Raw genomic sequence first — 6,898 nt, forward strand, 5'->3', positions numbered from 1 at the left:
CCGTCATCGAACCCATCGTTCTACCATTCCTAGACCGGCAAGGGAACTTGCTGTTCCAACAGGACAATGCACGTCAGCATGTATCCCGTGCCACCCAACGTGCTCTGGAAGGTGTAAGTCAACTACCCTGGCCAGCAAGATCTCCGGATCTGTCCCCCATTGAGCATGTTTGGGACTGGATGAAGCGTCGTCTCACGCGGTCTGCACGTCCAGCACGAACGCTGGTCCAACTGAGGCGCCAGGTGGAAATGGCATGGCAAGCCGTTCCACAGGACTACATCCAGCATCTCTACGATCGTCTCCATGGGAGAATAGCAGCCTGCATTGCTGCGAAAGGTGGATATACACTGTACTAGTGCCGACATTGTGCATGCTCTGTTGCCTGTGTCCATGTGCCTGTGGTTCTGTGAGTCTGATCATGTGATGTATCTGACCCCAGGAATGTGTCAATAAAGTTTCCCCTTCCTGGGACAATGAATTCACGGTGTTCTTATTTCAATTTCCAGGAGTGTATTTGGTTGCAAGCGCGAAGCCACTCGAAGCTTACTTTCTAAAATTCAGTAGATTTTGCTGCAGATTTACAAGTTCTGTCCCGTTTGATAGACACACAACAACAGCTTTATTTCCCTCAAACTTGCAGTATCTGTAAATACTGTACGTTCGTCCTACGTATAGTAAATATTTGTGAATTAGTATTTGGCAAATTGGTGACGTGTTCCTATTTTTAGTGATCAGCCCGCTCTGTGAGTCATATTGTATACAACTAACCAAGAGAGGTCCAGCTGGTAATTTGTCAACCGCCCTCAAGATTTCCTCTCTGCTTTAGTGTGGACGTCTTATCCACAGCAGAACAGTGTCCGTGACCTACGATTCCTCTCCGCCAGCTGATGTGACACTGTCATTATGATGCCACTGTACGTTAAAGCAAACTCAGAGTCAGCTTATTATTCGAGAACAGAATGCCGTACAGAAAACATAACCTAAGTAAAGAATCACGGCACATGTACAATTAAAATTCTTACGAGTTCGAGCATACGCGTATTTTCAGCATTTTCTCACAGGTGTCTCATTGGCGCCTTTTTTCATGTTATGATTATTGGCATTTCGATTACTAAGTTCTCAGCACATAGAGGATTTGTAATAGGAACCGAATAGATATTTAAAACAAAATTTCCTGTCGGTAAAGTGAGATTTCTGCTATAGATGTAAAACTCTATATTTTATTGTCCCACGGCTACTGGGTGAGAGGGAGATAGCAACTTCTTGTGACTCCAGTTATTACTTAATCTGTAACATGCTACTGACTTGGTGACAGTGCTCACTGGTAACAATTGAAATTTACTCGGAGCAGGCATATTGCATATGGCCAACACAATGACTGTTTTGTTTCAAAATTGTTCTATTGTATTTTACGTCCTTGAGAGACACAAGTAGATTCCTTACCGGCTACTACGTAACGTATTCAAGTTACAGTTGACTTGCTAAGAAGACGAAACCGGTAATGAAAACATTTGTGTGAACGAAGGCTATAAAATACAATAACAGAATAGTTACAAACAATTTCCTGTTGAGAGCAACCGCAGCTAAATTAGTCCATGTTTCTGGAACAAATTGCTTCACGAGCGGTTTCGTGATGGTAGATCAAATCTCCAGGTGTACATCGACAAGACAGGAAATGAACAGCATGTGATAAAAAAAGATATATCTAACCTAACAATCTACGCTCTATGAGAACTAATATGAAATACTCGCACGTCAGTAAAACATTTAAGCCCTGACACGATAAGATACAGAAACATGAAACAGAATAGTTGTTGCAATGAAACAGAATGCGGACCGCCAGCGAAAGAAGATTTTTAATTGCAGAACGTGATGCCTGAGCTCTGTACGTGTGAACAGTTAGTTCGTTAGTAGCGAATGTAGCAGTTACTGCAGTTACAACAAATTACAGTCACTCGATATGCCAGCACATGTGGGAGAGTCAGCTACACAATTTTCCGTAGTTGTTTCCGGTATGAGACAGTGCGTTAACGGTTTTGAATTATCCGTTCAAAATGATAATAGCTGACCAATACTACAAGCTGTCAAAGTATGCAATGAGAATTTTTTGCTACTGGAACAATCACTTCAAATTACATTTTGGTGTAAAATCAATTTCAGCCGTTAAAAAAAATATAATTCTGAAACCAGTTTGGACATTAAACTCACCGTCTGGCAAATTTGGATCTGATACATAATAAAAGCATACAATTTGATTAATGGAATATGTACAATATAATATAATATAATAATCAGTTGTATCCCTAAGCACATACTTTGTTAAAAATATGGTGTGTACCACATTAAATATGAAAATGCAGAAATTTGGTGTACATCAGGAGGTTTTTTTTATAAAGAAGTAGGTGTTCGATGATATAACCGATTATCATACTACGTGTAATAACCACGACGATCTTTCAGACATGTGTTCAAAGAGTTAAACATTTTAACGCTGCTTCGAAGTGTATTTAGTCCGTCATTCAGTTTGTTGTAAGAAAACCACTACAGCTGGAAAGGAACAACGATGTACGTAATTACAGTACTATAAGAAGCAAATGGTATTCGTTACTCCATATCAACGTTGTATTTAGCCAAAAAAAGGGTACAAAACATGCCACTAACATTCCTGATCACTTAGCCAATGATATAAAAGTCTGACAGACAGATCGCTTAGCCAGTGATATAAAAGTGTGACAGAGAGCGAAGTTGAAAAGAAACTGAAAAAGTTTTCGTTGGCAACTCCTACTCGAAAAAAATTTCTATTCATGTACGACGTAAGAGGTGGTAGGTAAGAATTACTAACACACAGGGTGACGCACGGAAAGCCGGCTCCGAGTACGGAGTGCTGGCCAAATTTGGAAAATTGTGGTAAGGTCTTATGCGACCAAACTGCTGAGGTCGCCGGTCCCTAAGCTTAAGCACTACTTAATCCAACTTAAACTGGCTTACGGTAAGCACTGTTCGACAGTTACGGACGAATGGTTACACACCACGAGCAGATACAAAACAAATAGATAAATATGTGACAATTATATAATAAAGAAATAACAAATAAGCTAACCGAAAGGTCCGAATTTACTGAACTGATCTTGTCTTTTACATTACATTACATTAGGGGCTGAAAATCACTTTCGTGCTTCAGTGCACTTTTGCATGCGCCCTAACATGTTAATATGCACTCTGCGTAACTCTGCGGCATCAGATCTCAAAATTTCATTAAGAATATTATCCTTGAAGACTTCTACCGTTATTGGATTATTTGCGAACACCTTTCACTTTAGACTGCCCCACAGATAAGAGATACCAGTGGTTAGGTCCGGCGAACGCGGCGGCCACAGCCTCTCTTCTGTGAATCCTTCACGAATTCGTGAGATCGACTCGCGTGAAATCTGACAGGTCGCCCCATCCTCTTGAAAGACAGCACACGTACCTTCATGAGGGCTCAACTGTGTGTAGAATTCCTCAGTGAGCAGTCTAGTACCAGGAGCCGGTTTCGCGTGAGCCAACCTGTATCATTACGATATTAATGGAACAACGATCCATGGGAAATAAAACTATGTGACTAACAATTTCCAGCCCTGCCAGGCGATGCCTGTATTGTCGGAACAAGGTGCAGAATAGTAATTAAAAAATTAGCAGCTTTTAGTGTTTTACAAAAGCTGTGTGGCACGACTTATGGAAGATTTCACGCTACAGATGAATTTAGAAGTTTTGCAATTTCAGTGAGAGTAATAATGTAGCAAATAAATGCATCGCCTTTCCAATCCACGGCCGTCGCTTGTCCTCGACTGTGTAGAAGCCACCTGCAACGTGCGGTGCCGTTAACGCGAGTTCTGAAGTGTAAACGGGCTGCAGGTTGCGGCGGGGCTACCTGGTCCACAGAGGCGGGCGGACGCGGTGCCCAGGCGGTGTGTGCGTCGCCCGCGGGGAGCAGCAGAGGCGGCGGCGGCGGCGGCGGCGGCGGCAGTCAGCGGCGCGCGCCCATGCCGCCCCGGCGCTGACGTCGGCGCTACTGTGGCGGGCGGCGCGGCCACGTCCCCACCGCCGGCGCGATCGATAGCAGAGGTCGCGCCACGCGCGGCGCCCGGCCGCGCAGCTGACTCACGTGATTGGCGGCCGTCAGCCCGGCCCGCGCCGGACCCACCTGCCGCCTCCGCCTCCACACCCTCGGCCACACTCCGCGGCGCCGTATCCGCCGCCTCGCACTCCGCTGCACTGCACTGCGGAAAACATCGTCAACGAGGACGTGTCTCTCCTGAAGAGACTGTCAAAACTATCTGCGACTTACACTGAGGTGCCAAAACTCGTGGACACCTCCAAATATCGACAGATGTCCTATTCCCAAGCGTAACGCAGCAACTCGACGCGGTATGGACTTAACAAGTCGTTGGAAGCCCCTGCTATGCTGAAACTTCCTGGCAAATTAAAACTGTGTACCGGACCGAGACTCGAACTCGAGACCTTTGCCTTTCACGGGCAAGTGCTCTACCATCTGAGCTACCTAAGCACAACCCACGATCCGTCCTCACAGCTTCAGTTCTGCCATACCTCGTCTCCTACCTTTATATATGAAAACCCATGGGAACTGAAAGTGTTTTGTACATAGTTCTTCGTAGCGCGTACACAACTTACCCACTAGAGCGCGCCCCGCTAAGCACAACTGCGCAGGCTCAGCGCTCGTCCGTCTGTCTCCGTTGACACAGGAGAGGAATTCGTGGCTGTATGCATGAAACCAGTCAGAAGACCGAGGATTCAAAAACAATATATACCTCAGGTATCAGAGTAGCTCCTGCAACCCATGGCCTCAATTATTTGCTGGATGTATTCCAGTCTCTGTCTTCCCCTACAGCAGGACCTCCCAACCTTTTCAGCTGGTGGACCCCTTCTTCAGTCGAAAATCCGTGGCGAACCCCTAGTCACTCAAATGCACAGCAACTTTAAATTTCAGAGCAAAACCCATGGAAACTGAAAGTGTTGTGTGCATAGTTCCGCCTAGTCAGCGCGTACACAACTTGCCCACTAGAGCGCCCCGCTAAGCACAACTGCGCAGGCGCAGCGCTCGCCTGTCTCCACACTACGAGATGGCGCTGCCTTAGAGACGGACCAAATTCTGCTTCCGCCGATCTGCGTATTCATATGTAACGCAGCCAATGAGATTGCTGCTAACGTAGAACCTTTTCTCCTCACGGATCACACTCGCGCAGTGATACCTGAATGCACGAGGTATTATAACGAGTGTACAGACCTCCGATTAGTCAGTCTGTGTTTGTCTGCACCCGTCTGTACCAGTCTGCATTAGTATGTACCAGTATATAGTCAAGTTTCAGTCTGCACCTAAGAAGATTATCACATTCCTGTACATAGCCATGAAGATAAATGTATAGACACTTTGTCAAGTATCAGAGATATGTAAGAATAAGATTAACGAACCAAGACCAAAGGAACTTCAGAATGTCAATTGTAAATAGCAATCAGAATCAAGTTCCATAATGTTTATGCTTGTTATTATTTTAATAAATGTGTGTGAAAATGAATCAATTTCTGTTTAAAGTTGGTCACCGTCGATCTGCTACTCTAAGTGTGCAAGTGGCATTTCTATCGTCTAACCTAATGGCAGAAGATAAACACGCCACGATAAGACCGCGAGACATATTGCTGACACTCGCCCACTTCGTTAGAGTCAAATAATCTGATGGTGTGTGTACCGAAGGTTTTGCAGTACGCACACCACAGAAAGCTTCTTAATGCAAGTGCCATGTTCCCAATGACCCCCCTCCCCCCCCCCCCCCCCCCACCAAAGTATCATTAGTTTTTGATTTAGAGATATACGAAAACAACTTGAAATTAACGATCCAATTTGAATTGCTACTGTATCGAGACACTTACTAGTAGATTTACTCCCTTGATTCAACACACTATAACCTGATTAAAATTACTTGGTAAATGACATTTCACACGTTGGAGCTGCCTTCCTCCAAGAGCAGTCGACATCACGTCCAAACTGTTCGCTGTTGACAAGCTGGCGCCTGTGGTCTGTTCACTTCCACTGTTTGGCAAGCGTTGTGTAAGGAGCATGCATATTTCGAAACAGTCGCGCGCATGTGTGTGTGTGTGTGTGTGTGTGTGTGTGTGTGTGTGTGTGTGGTTTTTCGTGAAAAATGTTCAAATGTATGTAAAGTCTGTGGAATATAATTACTGAGGTCATCAGTCCCTAGTCTCACACACTATTAACCTAAGTTTAACTTCCGCTAAGTACAACACACACACACACACACACACACACACACACGCATGCACGAGGGAGTACTCGAACCTCCGACAGTGGGAGCCGCACCAATGTTTTGATTTGTGCTGCCGACTGTCAAATATTATTGCCAAAGATCGAATGTTATTGCCAACTTTCGAATGCTATACACACATTTTTCACAGGAGAACAATAGTGATGAATCTGATTTTCACATTTTTATTCAATAATTTTAATTCCGTTCTTTGTCTTTCATTTCCATTATTTCTTCTCCAATGTACAGGTTAAACAGTAAGGGCGAAATACTACACCTCTGCCCTACACACCTTTTAATCCGAGCGTTTCCTTCTCGGTCTGAGCACTTCTTGAACATGTTGTATATTACTTGTCTCTCCCTGTAGCTTACCTCTATTTTCCTTAAAATATCGAACATCTTGCCCCTTTTGACACTATCGAGCACTTTTTCCAGGTCGACAGGTCCTATGAACGTATTTCGATCTTTCTTCAGTCTTGCTTCCGTTATCAACCGCAACGTCAGAATTGCCTCTCTGGTGCCTTTACCTTTCTTAAAGCCAAACTGATCGTCATCTAACACATTCTCAATTTTTTTTCATT

At 44.4% G+C, this 6,898-nt stretch overlaps 1 protein-coding gene across 3 annotated transcripts in view; it reads right to left on the reverse strand.

The window, feature by feature from the left end:
- The window catches only part of LOC126354628 (transmembrane protein 117-like), a 483,273-nt gene extending 479,268 nt beyond the window's left edge, over positions 1–4,005 (reverse strand). For all 3 annotated transcript variants that reach the window (XM_050004396.1, XM_050004394.1, XM_050004395.1), the window contains exon 1: positions 3,911–4,005. The gene's annotated coding sequence lies outside the window, so the exon portion shown is untranslated. The remainder of the gene's footprint in view (positions 1–3,910) is intronic.
- Positions 4,006–6,898: the final 2,893 nt, after the last annotated feature.

The sequence above is a fragment of the Schistocerca gregaria genome, chromosome 3 (genome assembly GCF_023897955.1).
Source record: "Schistocerca gregaria isolate iqSchGreg1 chromosome 3, iqSchGreg1.2, whole genome shotgun sequence".
NCBI classification, from domain to species: domain Eukaryota; kingdom Metazoa; phylum Arthropoda; class Insecta; order Orthoptera; family Acrididae; genus Schistocerca; species Schistocerca gregaria.